This window comes from Sceloporus undulatus, chromosome 1 (assembly GCF_019175285.1).
Source record: "Sceloporus undulatus isolate JIND9_A2432 ecotype Alabama chromosome 1, SceUnd_v1.1, whole genome shotgun sequence".
NCBI classification, from domain to species: domain Eukaryota; kingdom Metazoa; phylum Chordata; class Lepidosauria; order Squamata; family Phrynosomatidae; genus Sceloporus; species Sceloporus undulatus.
This window is the reverse complement of record NC_056522.1, coordinates 249382015-249400167: the sequence shown is the minus strand read 5'-3', so window position 1 is coordinate 249400167 and position 18153 is coordinate 249382015. Positions and strand designations below refer to the sequence as shown.

Sequence of the window (18153 nt, the reverse complement as noted above, 5' to 3'; positions counted from 1 at the left end):
GTCCAAAAGGTGGAAGAAGCAACAAGGGGGTCAGCTATTTTAGATCTGATCCTAACCAACAGGGATGACTGGTTAATAGGGTGCAAGTGGTGGGATCCTTAGGTGAAAGTGACCATGTTCTCCTGGAGTTTGTTATACAGTGGAAAGGAGAAGCCAGGCATAATCAGACACACATTTTAGACTTTAGGAAAGTGGATTTTAGTAAACTTATAGAAATACTGGGGGTGATTCCATGGTCAGGAATACTAAAAGAGAAGGGAGTTCAAGACGGATGGGCGTTTCTCAAAAGGGAGATACTGAAGGCACAATTTCAAACAGTTCCAATGAGAAAGAAAAATGGGAGGTTTCTCAAGAAGCCAGAACAGATGACTAAGGAACTTTCAACTGAGCTAAGTTTTAAATGGAACATATTATAAGAAATGGAAAAGGGGGAGGGGGAATCACAAGGAATTCAAAGAAATAGCAAGCATGTGTAGGGGTAAAGTCAGAAAAGCTAAAGCGCAGAATGAACTCAGACTTGCTAGAGAGGTTAAAAAGAATAAAAAGGGCTTTTTTGGATATGTCCACAGCAAAAGGAAGAAGAAGGAAACGGTAGGGCCACTGCGTGGAGAAGAAAGCAAAATGCTAACAGGGACAGAGAAAAGGCAGAATTACTCAACACCTTCTTTGCCTCAGTCTTCTCAGAAAAAGAAAAAGGTCCTCAACCTGGAGATAATGGAGCAGAGGACAGATTAGCGGAATTTCAGTACAGAATAAGTAAAGAGATAGTACAGGAATACCTGGTTAGTCTAAATGAATTTAAGTCTCCAGGACCAGATGAACTACATTCAAGGGTATTAAAAGAACTGGCAAATGTAATATCAGAGCCATTGGCAATCATATTTGAAAACTCCTGGAAAACAGGAGAAATCCCAGCAGACTGGCGGAGGGCAAACGTTGTTCCCATCTTCAAAAAGGGGAAAAAAGAGGATCCCAACAATTATTGTCCAGTTAGTCTGACATCAATACCAATTAAGATTCTAGAGCAGATCATTAAACAGAGAGTCTGTGAACATATAAAAGGCAATTCCATAATCACAAAAAATCAACATGGTTTCAGAGAAACAAGTCATGCCAGACAAACCTGATCTCTTTCTTTGATAAAATTACCAGCTTGGTAGATGAAGGGAATGCTGTGGATATAGTATATCTTGATTCCAGTAAGGCCTTTGATAAGGTTTCCCATGACATTCTTGCAAACAAGCTTGTAAAATGTGGGCTAGATTACCTTCCGTCAGCAAAAAATCACGCCCGTCAGTACTGGACGCGAACGGGTACGCGCCGGGGGACGGAACAGGGCCTCTTGGAGGACGTCTTCGTGTGCAATAAACTCCATTTTCTGCAGCACGCGCGCGCACATGAGCCTCCTCCTCCAGTCCCCAGAACGTTTAAAATTGTGAGTGCGATAAGGTCCTAAGAGTTCCTGCATGGCAGGGGGTTGGACTGGATGGCCCTTGTAGTCTCTTCCAACTCTACGATTCTATGATTTTATGATTCTACGGGACAGGAAGAAATGGAATGCCCCTCACCTAGACAGAGAGGGAGAATTAATTTATTATGGATTGATTCTTATACAAATTCACATGGCTTGCCAAATTCATTTTTACGACTCGAAATCAAGTTTCTCCCTTAAATTGTTTTGTTTCTTGTTTCCCTACTAGCTGCAAGGAACTTATTCTAAACCACAGAGTTTACATTTAATCTCTTTGCGGTCTGGCAAAGTAATGCAATCCCCTATCTCAATCTTGTAAGAGGGAGCAACTTGGCTCCCCTCCTTCTCACACACAAGAAAGAAAGTGGGGGGGGGATGCGCCTGGCCCCACAGGAATTGCTCAGGTAGAGCTCAGCTGTGATAAAGGGGGCAAGATGCTTAAGAAGCCTACAAATACCTTAATGTATTCCTGCCTCAGCATAAATCATATTCTAATTTTTACAGGGAGGTAATAGCTTCTCCTGTGATGGCCAAACTATATTTCCCAGCATCTCCATACTAGATGCAGGCACCTTACTTAGAGCAGGGATAAAGTGCTCAGGACTCTTCTCTCAGGAGGCTAGATTGTGGATCTGAGAGACTGGGGTTCAGTTACAGACAACAATAACATTCTGAATCATTGACACATCTATATGCAAGCTCAGTTCCTGGTCTGTAAAATAAGGAACAAAAGGGACTTGGCTCATAGAAATCAATGCAGTGCTGACCATTACCTGGACATAGCTAGAACTTTTTTCTTTTTCTTTTTAAAAAGGCAGTTTACTTCTGAATGAACACTGATGAGATCAACCTGAATTCTGAAACATCAACACTTGCTTACAAACTGAAAAGCAACATTACTGTATATATTCAACTATAAGTCGACCTCATGTATAAATTGAGGACATGTTCTGGGGCCAAAATTATGGATTTTGATATGACCCGTGGATAAGTCAAGGTTAAAACTTAGGAGCTTATAGCAAATGATCTAAAGGATGAAGCAAAGCAAAACAGTGTCAAAGAACTTACAAAATTCCAGCAGACATAACTCTTTGTGCTTACTCTTAAGGCTGGATGGATGAGAGAGTAGAGGGGGCAGTGCTTCCGGGACTGATTATACTCTTGCTTTTCACCAGGAGATGGTTCCTTCTTTTAAATAACAGTTAAAATACAGTATTTACATTGACCTGTGGATAAGTTGACTCTGATTTTTTGGTCAATTTTTGACCTAAATTTTTAGACTTATACATGAGTATATACAGTAATTTTGCAAGTTACAAGCAAATAGTCATTTAGCTTGCTAGTCCTTTGGTAATGCTCATAGCTTTCCCTCTGGAAATTTACCTCTCTTTTAGTCTAAAAAACTTGTATAGCAATATCAATAGCCAAGTTCAGTCAGCCCTCCTTAGCCATGGATTTTTTAATTCACAGATTCAGGCATCCATGGCTTGAAAATATTTTTTTAAAAGTATAAATTCCAAATAGCAAACCTTGATTTTCCATTTTATATGAGGGGCATCATTTTGCTATGTCATTATATTTAATGGGACTTCAGTTATCCACGGGGGATCCTGAAACCAAACCTCAGCAGATAATAAAGACTCACTGTACATTTCTATACCACTTATCAGTTAACTAAGCCCTCCCTTAGTGGTTTACAATGTGTAAGCTAATTGCTCCAAACAAGCTAGGTACTCATTTTAGTCACCTGTGGAAGGATGCAAGGCTGAGTGGACCCTGGAGCCCTGCTGGGATCGAACTCACAAACTTTTGGCTACAGTACAGACATGTAATCACTGTGCCACCAGGACTCCCATTCCCCACTCATATTCTCTTCCTGCCTTGAGCACTCTTTGGTTTTAGTTTCTTCCCCTATCCCCTCAGACCAGTGATGTCTCTAGGGAGGTTGTGGGGGGTGTGGACCATACCAGGTGATTCCCTAAGAGGCATGACACCACTGCCCCTCAAACATCTGCATTTTGCAAAAACGAGTTGTGGCATTCACCTGTATCTTTTTAAAATGCTAAAGAGATGGTATGAGTGGGGTGATGCTCAGTGGGAAGAGAAGAACAGGTTGCTTACCTGTAACTATGATGTTTATCACACTATACTCTTAAACTGCTAGTATTCCACTTTGACTCCTGTAGCTGCCTCCTGTTGCATTGTGGGATTTGCAGTTTTAAGGAGGGGTATTTAGAATTCTCAGGCAGAGATCTCTGCCTGAGAATTCTAAATACTCCTCCTTAAAACTGCCAATCCCAGAATGCAACAGGAGGCAGCTAGAGGAGTCAAAGTGGAATACTAGCAGTTTAAGAGTATAGTGTGATAAACATCTGTGTGTCTTTGAGTGGTCATCTGTGCCCTCAGAGGCCCCAGGGGTTTTTTTTAAATTAAAATTTCAAAATTTAATTTTTAATTTTTTAACATTTAATTTTTTTAAAAAATCTTTAAATCCACATTTTACCAAATTTTAACTTTAACCACATGAAACTATGTAAATGTAAACACATTTATTCTATTAGTATGATATTGTAATTTAGAAGTATAATTTTAATTTTGCTCGTTGTTTATGTTACAACTATTACCATTACATTCAGTGAAATATGAGAATTACGATTTATGAGGAAATTAGTACAGAAAACATTACTAAGGATTTTGTATGGATGTGGACGTGTGGTATGGGAGGAGGTCAATGGGGGGGGGGTGACACCATGAGTTACTGCAGTGGGGGACACCAACCCTAGTGACGCCACTGTCTCAGACTTGATTCTCTGAAAAATCCTTTCCCCATCTCTCACATTTCTCATTCACCAGACCTGTTTACCTTTCCCCCCCTTTGCCCCACTCCCAAATATTTTCTTTTCTTGAAACATACAAATGGAGAAGCCAGCAGAATGACCCACTGAGAACAACCACTCAAGCAAAACTGCAAATTTTTAAAGCTCCTGCAAAATATAATTCCACAAAAAATGGCTTTTTATGAGACAATGATTTAGTGATGGGGGCTCAGATTCAGGTTACCAAATCAAACACACACTCATAGTAACAATAAAATGTACATATGAGCAAACAAAGATGGAAACCAAGTATTCCTTCAGAGGAACTGCTACCTTGTTCCTTGTGGAATGGTCCATGTAATACTGTCTGTTCTCTTGTGATGTGCTTCAGTATCTCACCCTGTTTGACATATTCCCAGTGCCCAGATGCTAGGGACTTCTTTCAGTACTCAACCCATCCCTACCTGACACTTAATCACCTGAACTTTGTTTTGTCCATTTTTGTCATAGTCATGTCAGAAATCTAGTTAAAGTTATTTTAAACTAGTACCCTTGAATACAGTGCACAACATTCTGCCACCTAGAACCCACAGAACAGCATTCAAGCATCCATTGAGGTAAATACATATACACTTCCATCTCTTTGTGGCAGTTCAAGTGACACCCAAACACACACTCATCAGCTCATGCTTGTATCTGTACCCCCCTTATTAAAATTTAACTTCTTCTAATCAGAAACTGTTTTCTGTTTTTCCCTCAGGCACATAGAAGAAATAATCATGCCCCTGAACACATCCAGAGTTTCTTTCCTTTACCATCATGCTACTATAACAAATCCTGTACATCCAGAGATACCATACGATTTTAAGAATAAAGGATGTAATTTCCATGCATACTTGAGTCAGCTACTCTCATTTTAGAAAATGAAGCATTTCCCCTTTTCCCCTCTTCAAACACTGGTTCTTTCTCTCTTTCCCCCCTCCCCCCTGTACAGCAAAAGTCTCAGTTTTCTTCAATTGCACCAATGCTTTGCAATATAATTCGCTTACCGGTGGACAGAGGATCCCAGGTTTCAGGACATGCTGTTTTAAAGTATCTCCATGTCTTGAGGCACCATGGCAGCTCTTGTTTTGGATACTCTGGCTTTGCCTTATCACTTCATGCTGTTGGCACTCAGCTACTGATGCAGTAGCTGAGCTTGCAAGAAGGAAAAAATAAAATAAGCTCACAGCAGCTCACCCCTGCCTAATGCTTTGCCTGCCTCCTTATTCAAAGGCACAGAGCCAAAAGCTCACTTGTCAGACAGCCACCTGGCAAAGCTCATCAGCCTTGCACAGGAGAGCTGGAGGAGACAAAAAGCTGCTCAGACAGATCAACCTATCCCTTGAGGTTAACCATAAAGTAGGTAGTCCATCTTGCTCTTGAGGTAGCTGTCCTGACATCAAACAAAGATACTCAGCCTCTCCTGCTACCCACACCAACTGACTGGCTGCCCAGGAGGAGTATCATCCAATATGCCTGCTCCCATCAGCTCTGCTCTGACAGTGCCTTGACATTTCCCAGAGGCAGAGAATTAGCAAATTCTCAGAAAGCTTGCCTTTGACCCTTGATATCAGCTTTTGGGAATAAGCCTTTTAGTTCTGCCTGAACTATGTGCTACTTTAGATGGGCCTACATTCAAGAATTAATATACATTAGTGAATAACAGCAGGACTATCTGCCCCCCCCCCCCGCCCAAAAAAGAGACACATCACACTAATCTGGTGGAAACGAATGTAGAATTTGTTGTTTAATTTTGTAAACACCCTTGGTTTTACCTGTACCATCAGATAAACAAAGAGGTCTAGTGCACCTCACAGACTGGCAAATTTATTATGGCATAGGCTTGTATTGACTAAGAAGTTCTTTCAAAGGTAGTCACAGGAAGATTTTTATCTGTGTTTAAACATATAATACCTACAACTAAAGCAAGTACAGAAACTGACATGTAGTTGTGCTATATATACCACAAGCAAGCTATATACAAGACATTGCTAACCACAACTCTTCTGCTTTCTTTACTGAAGATCCCTAAACAAAGTAACAGAACTGCTCTTTGATAAATGTGGGGGACCTGTGGTCCTCTGGACAATAATGAGTTATTGCTCCTATGATTCCCTCATCAGTAGGTAGGTTGGATGGGTCTGATAGGAGTTGAAGTGCAAAAATAGCTAGAGGATCACAGGTTCCACAGCTGTGCCCTACATCAAAGACCTCCAGTGTCAAGTTTAATGCTCATTTCATAATAATTTTCTTTTCACCACATGTATACTTATGTTTCATCATCCTTATTCATGTGCTAAATCTCCATATACAGAATAGAAATGCATAATCGGTATCTTTTATGGCTGCAGATATCCCTTCTTGTGTACGTAGATCCTGTTCCTTTAGCAAAAATTAGGTTTAACAATCATATAAGAGTGAGTATGTAAAGAATGGCTAAAAGAAGCATGGGTTTTGCAAGCTAATAGCCCATGCTCTCTCCCCCCCCCCCCCATCCCATTTAAGAGGTGTCTCTTCCCCTTTGGTTGAATTTCAAACTGTCCTATACAGCTCAGGCTTCATAATGGAGCCCTGGTGGCGCAGTGGGTAAATGCCTGTACTGCAGCCATTCACTCGAAACCACAAGGTTGCGAGTTCAAGACCAGCAAAAGGGCCCAAGCTCAACTCAGGCTTGCATCCTTCCGAGGAGGGAGCTAAAATGAGTACCCAGACTGTTGGAGGCAAATTAGCTTACTTGCGAATTAGCTTACTTGCTGTTCACCGCTATGATCTTTGGAATAGCGGTATATAAATAAAACAAATTATTATTATTATTATTATTATTATAAGGAATTAGGCTTGCATCATCTCTGAGCCAGATGAAAGCTGTTTGTTTATCCTTTGCTCCCCAAATATTCCTAGCACCATTCACTTGGTGCAATGTAAGGGCGCAAAGAAATGTACATAAAGCAGGTGTCAATGGGTCTGAGTATAACACTTATGTGTAGCATTTTCAGTTTGGGGGTGGCAATCTAGTTACCAGGAGACACAAACAACAGTTAAAAGGGGTAGTTGGTCAGTCTGGCAGAAGAGATAGGAGCAGGAAAATGAACAGTGGGAAAAGAAGTCCCATTACAAACGGGTGTAAAGTACGCGCCGAGCGCGTACTAAGGTTAGGAATTTGGGGTGTCCCTTACGGACACCCCTAACCCTAGTACGCACTTGGCGTGTACCAAATGGCAGTGCCCGTTCTACACGGGTGCCACCATCTGGATGTAGCAGACACTTAGCATCCACACGTTGTGCAGCGCTAATGACGTCGCGAGTGTGCCATTGGCACCTTGCGGTGTCATTAGTGCGCCGCAAGAAGAAGCACCATTTTGGGGCTTCTTTTTTGCGGCACTGGGGCCCCTCGGTGCAGCAAATGACAGCGCCGGCAGACCGCCCATTTTTTGCGTTCTGTAACGCGCCTTTGGCACTTAAGAGAGAGGCTGGGAAAAGAAAAATAGTCAGGGTCCATGAGAAGAGCTGGCATAATTGAAAGGTGATCTCTCTTCTCTCTCTCTCTCTCTTTTTCTTTTCAGTGTTATCTGAGGAGAAAAATGACAGCAGATCACTTTAATCAAGACTGTGAAGCTTTTGTGTCTGTCTCTGTTTAAGAAATTGTAGGGATTTATGGGAAAATAAACTGTCCAGTGAGGTAGGAACTTTTTCTTAAGGCATTTCCCCATCTGTCATTTACCACAACACTCGAGTGCAGTTTCCCCCCAAATAAACCTTGTCCCTTAAAAAAGAAAAAGAAAAGCATTTAGGAGCACACTATTTTCTCAGCAAAACCCACGTTAGTAGGATCTGATTCTCCACTTGCAAAGACAGCATTTTGCCAGGTTTTTGCCAGCCACATGAGCTCGCCCATCCCCATCTTTGCTCCTTAATAATCCATATTTATTTTCTTATCAGTTTATTGGCCCCTCCATTCGTAACTTGGGTGTACTGATTCTCACTTTTTTCAGAAGCTGCTTGTGCAGTTAGACATAATACATTAAGGTATTGTACAACACAATGTTTGCTATTTTTTTAAAATGTATTTTTAAGCTGAAAAACTGTTCTGGAAGAGGTCAAGGGACTAAGGACCTTATTGCACTAGACTACGCTCTTTTCCTGCTAAAATACCATTGTTTTCAAAAGTGCTATACAATCTGGAATGCTTTCTTCCCTATCACATCTTCATAGTCTTTCTGGCATTTGCTGCCCACTAACCACATACAATTAGCATATTTATTATTATTATTATTATTATTAATAATAATATCACACCTTTCTCTTGGTACAGGGACTCAAGGTGGCATAAATGCACTACTGAACTTTCGCACAGGAAATTATAGCACAAAAGAATCAGGAAAGGAGGTCATTAACTGATTTGTGTGTCTGTGATAATAAAAATAAATGGTTTCCAAACTCCACTATGTATCCCACATGTACATCTAAGGCAGTGGATTGTAATACAAGAAAGCTCATGCTGAAATACAGTCCACCCACGTATTATGTGAGCTCATATTATGCCGTTTCAGTTATAAAGAAAGACCCCTTCATGCTGTTTGTTACTGCCTTGCAATAGCTCATGCTGCTCCTACTACCTTGTGCAGGAAAAGTGGTTTGTGCTTGTAAAATAGTTGTGCTAGACAAAGGATCATTCATTTTGGGTAAGAAAAATAGGGTTCAGGATTATACATGAAAATTGTATTCCACAATGGATCCCTTATGTAATACATGGGCTGACTGTAAATCAGTTATTCTCAAAGGTGACATGAGACCCCTTACCTGCCATGCAATTTGTGGCTGAGGTTGTAAACCATGATTTATTGTGAGGTGCAAGTGTGTCACTGTTAAGAAAGGCCCAGGACAGACTGTCCCAAAAGGGCAGCCTGCCGGCAGCCTATTTTCCTCTGCAAGGATGGCACAGCCCCCAAACAGCGTGCCGTCACTGCGGAGGAAAAAGAACCCAGCATTTCCGGTTTCTTTTTAGGCGCTGCAATGATGTTGCAAGTGCGCTACAGTTTGACACCAGTTTAACTGCCATGGATCAGTGCTATGGAATTCTAGGATTTGTAGTTTTGTGAGACATTTAGCCTTCTCTATCAGACTGCTCTGGTGCCACAATAGAGTAGAAATCCTAGGATCTCATAAAATGGAGTCATGGCAGTTAAAGTGGTGTCAAACTGCATTATACCTGCCTTGCAGATGAGGCGAAAGATGCTTCTCTCAAACTCTCAACTGCAATCTTGATTTAAAGCGATCTTGCCAGAATAATATGTATGCACATGTCTTGCTTAAGAACATATAAGCTTTTTAAGAATATTTGCTAATCATTGTTTTCTAAATTACTAATCTCCAGCAAGCCCATGTACACATTTCTTTGTTTCATTGGAAATCTCACTAGGAGGCTGCAAACAAAAATTATGAACCGATGTCAGAAACATGGGGAACTATGTATTCTGTCTCTGAAATTTAAGTCTGCATCTATTTGTACCTTCCAAAATCTGCCTGTGTGTCTGCCTTTCATAAAGATAAAGGATCCCATATTGTGAGGAACAGCAGCCTAGGACTTGAGAGTCAACTTTTTGAAATAAGAAGGAATAAGGATTCATTGTTACATGTATCAGGCAGTTAAGACAGACTGCAGGTACCACTTTAATTTGCAGTCTTTTTTAAAAAAACAGAGACAATTCTAGTTGTTCTGCCATGGGCTAGCAAGGCAATTATGTGAATCAAACTCCAATTATTAACATACAGTTACTATTTCATGGAGTACCCAGTGATGGAGAGCCAAAAGAGTACAGTACTAAACAGTTTGAAAGCAGTCTCAGGAGGAAATGGATGTCTTGGACAGAGACGGGCAACATCCAAAAGGGATTTGTATACAATGAGTATCCAAGACACCATTGCTTATTATGTATTTTTTTCGTCTGAAACTTGACTGTCATTGTGACTTTGCAAAATGAACAGGTCATGGACACTCAGGATTTTCCAGGAAACTTTTAAAAAGAATTTAATGATACAAGATTCCAGTAGAGATATACAATTGTGGCAAGCCAGGGGAACACTGTTACTCAGGGCACTGCTTTTAGACCAATCAGACTTCTATTTGACCAAATAACGTCTATTAATTATAAAGGGAGAGTTGGTAACCCTAGAGGAAGCTTGGTGCCAGCAGGGAACAGGAGGAGCATTGTGCATAACACAGCTAGCAACAATATGGGCAGCTGTAAACCTATTTTCTTTGCTCCTCTTTCAATAAATTAAGATGGAACTCACATCTAGAACCAGATTCCTGCACAAAACGCCTTTTAAAGATGTAATTAAGATCCTCCAAGTATGGTTGGAAAATGTGTTTTCCGGATTGGTACAGGTCATGGTACCTTTCAGTTTATAAAGTAAATACTATGACAATGTCCAATGTGGCTCTGGTAGCATGTGCTATTAAAAGTAGCAGTAAGGCAATGCTGGAACCAGTCAATATGTTACCAAGTTTGGTTTTAATAAAATTTTGGGTACATGCGGCCTGTGCTATGACCCCTGACTGACCCCATAGAGGACCCGCCATTAACCCAAAGGCGAGGAGACCACGTAGGCAGCTCACCTTGCAAAGGCAGAGCCCTAGAAAGAGATGGAATTAGAAATCTTCCATAGGAAGTTTGGGAGTTGCCAAACCAGAATCGTCGCTGCTTGCCCAAGTAAGACAATAGACTTGGCTTCTCACCAAGTAATCAAGTCAGATGCCTCTCCGAATTGCGTCTGGACCTCAATGCATTGTGCAACACATTACTTGCTCTCGGCTTAACAAAGCCCAAGCAATCAACGCCTTTGTCTAGCAAGTCCCCATAGCCCCCGGATATGTTTCACTCTATATAAACCCTGGGTTTTTGGACCCTCTTTTAGCTAAGCAGAGCTCTGAGCTGAGCTGAGCTCAGCTTGCACTGTCACCAGGTTGCAAATTGGTCCACACCTGTTTGAACTCTGCTCTTAGCTCCTGCGGCCCTCTTCCCCGCTCCTGCGGCCGTGATTCACTGTCCACCCAAGCTTCATCAGACTTCCTGGAGAAGACTACTAAGGTAGTATTCCCTAGTGGTGCCTCTTTTTCTCAAACCTATCTCCCGATCTTACCCCTCCCCTGCTGTAGCATTGAATGTGTGTGTGTGTGTATGGCAGGGTACATACCGCCGCTTTGCGGTGGTCTGCCGCCGCCGTGGGTAGGTCCGCGGGGGAGCCGAAGCCTTCAGACGGCCCGACTCCTGTGCGGACCGAAAAAGAAGCTCCAAAATGGAGCTTCTTTTTCTGTCCCGTTTGCGACGTAGCGAGGCGCCAGGGGCGCTCAGCGTCCGATACGCAAAGATGGCGCCGGCCATGTAGAAGGGCTGGCGCCATCTTGTACGGACGGAGTCCGTACTAGGCCCAGGGGCGTCTATAAGAGACCTCCGGACGTCCCAAATGCCAGTACAGAAAGCCCCTATGTCCCCCTTTTGCTGTGTGGTTGTTCCGGTGCTCTAATAAACATTACCCTTTTAACTGGACCTAGTTGGTATCAGCGTCTCTTTTTCTAGGGGCTTGCTGGCGACCTCTGGTATACATATTGGGACACGATTCCGGCACGTGGTGTTGTTAGGGCCACCTCTCGGCAATATTTGAGCTAATTAAAATTTCCCTAATTAGATCCTTCCTAATAAATATATTCCATTTTCATTCTGATAGAAAGGACAAGAGTTACGAGCAAGGAGAAATGCTATGGTCTAAAGCAAAATAAATATTCTGCTAATGGGCAAACCAAATTCTGCATAAAATAAGTTCTGTTACATAGGTTTTTCCTATTGGTGCATGTCATTGTCCATTTCTATGCCAGGAAGGAGGCTCCAGGGGGTATGAAAAGATATGGGGGATCTCCAGGTGATATGAAAAGAACTGGGCCCCAGGCCTTACTGATGGAAGCCCCACTCGTCCATTCTCTGGCTTCTAACATTTACCAGTTATTGTTCATGGATTTTCGATTTAGGCTGTGTCCATACTGCAGAAATAATCCAGATTGACACTACTTGGTGGCACAGTGGTTAAATGCCTGTACTGCAGCCACTCCCTCAAAACCACAAGGTTGCGAGTTCAAGACCAGCAAAAGGGCTCAAGCTTGACTCAGGCTTGTATCCTTCCGAGGAGGTCACTAAAATGAGTACCCAGATTGTTGGGGGCAAATTAGCTTACAGTTGTAAACTGCTTAGACACTGCTTAGGCAGTATGAAGCGGTATATAAATGAAGCTTGTTTACTTCAACTGCCATGACTCCATCCTGGGATTTGTATTTTGTTATGAGGCACCAGAGCTCTCCGACAGAAAGTTAAAAATCCCATAATGCTATTGCATTGAGCCATGGCAGTTAAAGTGGTGTTAACCTAGATTATTTATGCAGTGCAGACACCACCTTAGAGACTAGAAACTTGACTTAAAACATCTTTCTTCCCTTGAATTCTCCCATTTATTTGCCAGATAAAAGTCCAAAACACTATGCCTATCTTTGATCTACCCCAAAACAGCATTTTGTTTTGATTCCCCAAGTCTGTACATTGCTGTATAATTATTGAAAGCAGCGCTTGTTGTCCTTACTTTATGGTGAGTTTTATGGTGGCTCTCATTCTCTCCCTAAACTTCTCCTCTAGAATTTACATCTTTGTGTTTGAAACATTTTGATCAGATTTTTAAACAATTATCTGTAAACTCCCCCCCCCATCCTATACATTCCTTCACATATTTACTCCTATGTTACAGCCATTAATGGGTAAACTTCCCAAACAGAAATGGGAAATTTAGCAGTGGAATATTGGATTAGATATTTGATGGCAATTCTAGAGATTACAAGAGCAGAACCAGGAGAGTAACAATTCCCCCTCACCCAAAACCTGTATTTATCTTGCACCCTCAAAATCTACTCTGTAGGGCAGGGAAACATTCCAGAGCAGATTTTCAGGTAGTGTGGACTTTGGGAGGAGAAAAGCTTATTGTGCCAACAGACTTGTGTCATCACATTCATTTTTTAATTTTCAAGCACGAATTCAGGGCAAAATGTTTTAAATATGCCCCTTTAACCCCCCCCCCCCCCCCGCGGTAATAATAAAATATGTCAAGTCTTGCATTATTTGAGAGTTATATGTGTCTTCCTTATTCCAAAGTAGACTAATTGTTTATTTAAGATGGTAATACATATTTCAACCACAGTATTCCAGGAGCTCAGGAGCTAGAGAACTTGTTTAATTAGAGAAGTTACTTTAATTTTACAAGTGCAGCTCTTATCAGTCCCATCCATTCAGGATAAGCATAAGAATTAGAAACAGGGTGGGAGTTGTATATACAGTCAGTTATTTCAGATGCAGAATGGCATCATATATGGTCATGTCCTCCTTATGTCTAAGTCATCTGCCGTATGGGAAAACACATTGAAAGTGGGATACAGATGGTATCTGACCCGTCCAGCTAGCACGAATGACAAGGAAGACATTTTCTTTGTGCTGGAGGGGTTGTGGGGCAAGAGGTACATAACTACACATGTGGTTGGAGTGCCCAATTGTCCAACAATTCTGGACACAGATTGTTCAATTGATGCCAGACATGGCTAAGCAAATGGTTCAACCCACCCCGGAGTTGTTTCTCTTGTCAATATTTCAATTTGATAATAAATTTCTCCATCATAAAGAAATTATATCCTTTTCAGTTGCTATAGATTAATTATTGCCAGAAACTGGAAAACAGGTCATCTGTCCATGGATCAATGGTGGATGAAGTTCTGGGAAGAATGGTTAATGGAGAAGCTTGCAGACGATGCCAGGAGAACCCCTGAGGCAAGGAACTGCAACCAGTTCAAGGAAAAGTGCTTACCTCTTATTGAATATGTTAACTCCAACTCTCATGTTCATGTTCTACCACAGCCCCACAGGAGATTTTGGTCTGGAGTTTTGAATGAGACCTGTTTTGTAAATCTGTATTTTAGCTTGTATTTTTAAAGTAGAATGGTGATGTAATTGTGTTTTACTTTTTGTAAACAATAAAATCTTTTAAAAAAAGAAAAAAAAAGAATAAGAATTAGAGGACTGACTTGGGCAACACTGACTAGCCCATAAAATAAGAACAGGATCCATCTTCTAAGTTCTTTTAAAGGGCAGAAAGATCCCAGCTTCATTGCTAGGCTAGGAGGCACATGTTCTTAAAAGAGGACTAAGTTATCTGGTGAAGTGCATGTATTGGTAACAAAGCGATTAAACAGTGAAAAACCAATTAGAAAAAAAAATCTGAGAAGCTAGACAATTTTGGCTAACAGAGTACATGGCCTGATGACACATAACATACTCTAGGTAGGTTAGGGCACAGTTCAAAATTAAAATGGCTATTTTGTCATTTACTTCAATGGAACTTGATTGCATCCTTATTCTGGAAACAATTATCAATGCAGCTTACTCTTCTTTGAGCAATGCAACCTATGTCTTATGGTGCCAGATCAGAATTCTGTTGAAGGATGTAATCAGAAAGACTAAGCTTCTGGCAGTCCCCTCCGCTGCTGCAGTGACGAAATCTTTTATTGCTATTTTGGGTACCCACACGAAGCCTAGAGGGCATGGTTCTTACTTCTTTGCCAGCTGTCAGTAGAAAAAGTAGTTTACAGTCATTCTTGCCTTGTCCCCCTTTCATCAGTAGTAAAACAGAACCCAGTTCAGCTGATGATCAATGAAATGTGCAATGCAAGAATATTTTGAACATTTATAAGAAAACCACAACTTAAAATGTCTCTTCCCTCTCTGCCGTTTTGATAGCAATGTGTTATGGTAAGAATATATTAGCTGACAATACTTTCATTGGCCCTGAAGATCTCCCCCCGCTTCCATTCAGTGTTGGGTACAGTAATATTCAGATTATTTCCTCAACCTAATCAGATCATTTTCTCAAACTAAATGAAATCGAACTAGATTTCTATAAATAAAATAGATCCCACTTATCAGAGGTCATCATGGATGAGTTAAAAAAGAATTAGGGGTGATTTTTAAACCAGGTTTTCCAAACTTCTAACACATTTGAAATTATTACATATATTGTACAATACATTTATTTTTACTGGCTGAAAAAGTAATATTTTTCTTCAGTTCTCAACTCTTAGATTGCTCCATAGTTTGTATTTTTAGAACTACCTTTATTGAAAGTGATCACAGCAACTTGAAAACCGTCCAATGGCTTATCTTTCATATTTGAAGTAGTGTTGCTTTATTCACTCTAGATTTTTTTTCTGTTATTAATGTCTGCAAAATCATTAGTAAAGAGTTAAATAATGTTCATTACTTCTGTTAATAACAACAAGCAATCCTTTTTGCCTGTGATCAGTTGTGGATTTCTGTAACCATGTCGTTTTATAGGGGGGAAAAACATGCAGTACTGTCATTTGTTTGTCTATCCAACCTGTCCTGTCTTCTGTAATACTGTGTAACTCACATATATTGTGTTGTTCAGGTTTGTGATTCTGTTAAATTTCAATAAAAAAATAAAAAGGAATAAGATTTGTAAAGATCAGCCCAAATTGTCAAGAGGCTGCTACTATTATACAAAAGAAAATTTCCATTATGACTAATTATGGTTCACTATACTCTTGACAACTCCTGGATCTATTATTCAATAGCGTGTGAAGGTATAATCTGGAATTAAGCATTTGACTCCAGTTTCATTTAACATTTTGAAAAGGAACTTCTCAGCTTTAAGCCTTCAAAGATACAGTGGTACCCCGGGATACGAATGCGCCGCCTTACGAAATTTCCGGGTTACGAAAAAAATCCATAGAAAAAAACTGTTCCGGGTTACGAAGGTTATTTCGGGTTACGAAAAATTTTTTGGTGCTTTTCGGCGCTTTTTCGCACGAAATCGCGGCTTTCGCTATTAGCGCCTATGGCTTTTTCGGCTTACGAAGGATTTCGGGTTACGAACGCGGCGGCGGAACGAATTAAATTCGTAACCCGGGGTACCACTGTAGTTTTAAAATTGCATGGGTACAGCCTAAATTGCACAAACTACTAACCTGGCCAGGTGTTCTATTTTCAGGGCTTTTGTACCAACATTTAGCAGTTTTACTTAGCACACATTTGTATACATAACTGATACTTTACTTGTCATAGTATGAAAAATAACTGTAGAATTTTAAAATCATAATGCATGCATATTCAGCCCTGGGCTGAATTCCCTCTAGTCCCTCCGCCCCCCCCCCCCCCCCAATAGTTCCCTTGATACAAAGCCTTCTTATTCACTTTCTTCAGACCACTCCTAATGTTTCAAGATATCTTCTTCTTTGTCCAGGAAACTGAGCAACTTACATAAGAGGTCCCAAGTAGTCTCCCACACAGGCATAAAAGTTTCATGTGCTCTCTTTATACCTTTATCAGAACATCCCAGTAATCATTTTTTAATAAATCAGTCATTTTAAAAAAAATAATTCAGAGCAATCAGATTATTTTCGCCTCTTACCAAAATATGCCATATCACACTGTATCCAGGATGCTCTTATACTGCCTATTTACAATTAGCTTGATTTTAAGATATAGCATATACAGGGAGAGATATGCATGGTGTAGCGGTTTGAGCACTGGACTATAACTCTGGAGAATTCCCACTCAGCTGTGGAAACCCACTGGGTGACCTTTGGCAAGTCACACTCTCTCAGCCTCAGAAGAAGGCAAAGACAAACCCCCTCAGAAAAAGTCTTGCCAAGAAAGCCCTGTGATAGGGTTACTATAAGTTGGAAATGACTTGAAGGCACACAACAAGAAATATAGAACATTTGAAACACATATAGGAAATTTATAATTTCAATGTTTTCCACCCTTTTCCTAAGGAAAATAGGTTAACATATCCCAGTAGTAATTATAACAAGCCATACAAGAGACAGAAGTGTCTTCTGAACTGTATGGGGATTGTGACATACTTTAGACACAACTAGTTAACCTGAGTAGTGGAGAATGTCCTTCTATTAAAAATGCAATGAGCAAATCAACATACAGTGTGGGCAGAGAACATCACATTATTACTGAACATTTCCTATTACCATCCAAGCTGAAAAATAAATCCAGGCACACTGCAGTCCAATCCAAGCCTATCTACTAAGATGTTAGTCCCAGTCAGTTCAACTGAATTTAGCAGCATTTACGTGAGCACAGCACTGCAATCCTACATGGCCATCATAATAGAAAAAAACAGAATCAAATTAAATTAACAGTCTGGAAAAACAGAAGAGTAGCCAAAGGCATTTCAAGTCCATCAACTGAATATTGTTTGTATTTGTACTTCCAGATCATCTGGAAGTATCTAACATTCAGTGCAATCTGTTCTAATGTCACGTAGCCCAGTTTAACTCAGTATTAGAAAGAAAGACTGTTTTAAATTATGAATGCAAGCAGGCACTATGCTCCTGAACCATGTCAGATGAAAGCCTTCCTGAAGCACTAAGTTACAGAGGCAGACTCCACCTTGGTTTTCCATACACATTGTATGTGTGAGCCTCAGCCCCATAGATCTGCTTATTTATGTTGCATCCCACTAACTTAGGATACTAAGTGCTAACCATTTAAGTTAGGACAAAACACCTACTCATCCATATCTACCTCTTGAGAGTTTTCATTGAGCAAAAGGCTCTTTTGTCATCTAGAGAGGAAGTGCAATATTGCCCCTCAGTGGCAAAATATTTTCTGGGAACATTTCTATGTGTGTAATATATACTACAATCCCCTCCCCTCCCTGCCCTCTTGCCGAAGCATTATTTTAAGTCAAAGAAGATCCAGG

The 18153-nt window shown here is 40.7% G+C and overlaps 1 protein-coding gene across 4 annotated transcripts in view; it reads right to left on the bottom strand.

The window, feature by feature from the left end:
* The window catches only part of PLCD4 (phospholipase C delta 4), a 62147-nt gene extending 56679 nt beyond the window's left edge, over positions 1-5468 (bottom strand). For all 4 annotated transcript variants that reach the window (XM_042453667.1, XM_042453681.1, XM_042453661.1 and 1 more), the window contains exon 1: positions 5337-5468. The gene's annotated coding sequence lies outside the window, so the exon portion shown is untranslated. The remainder of the gene's footprint in view (positions 1-5336) is intronic.
* Positions 5469-18153: the final 12685 nt, after the last annotated feature.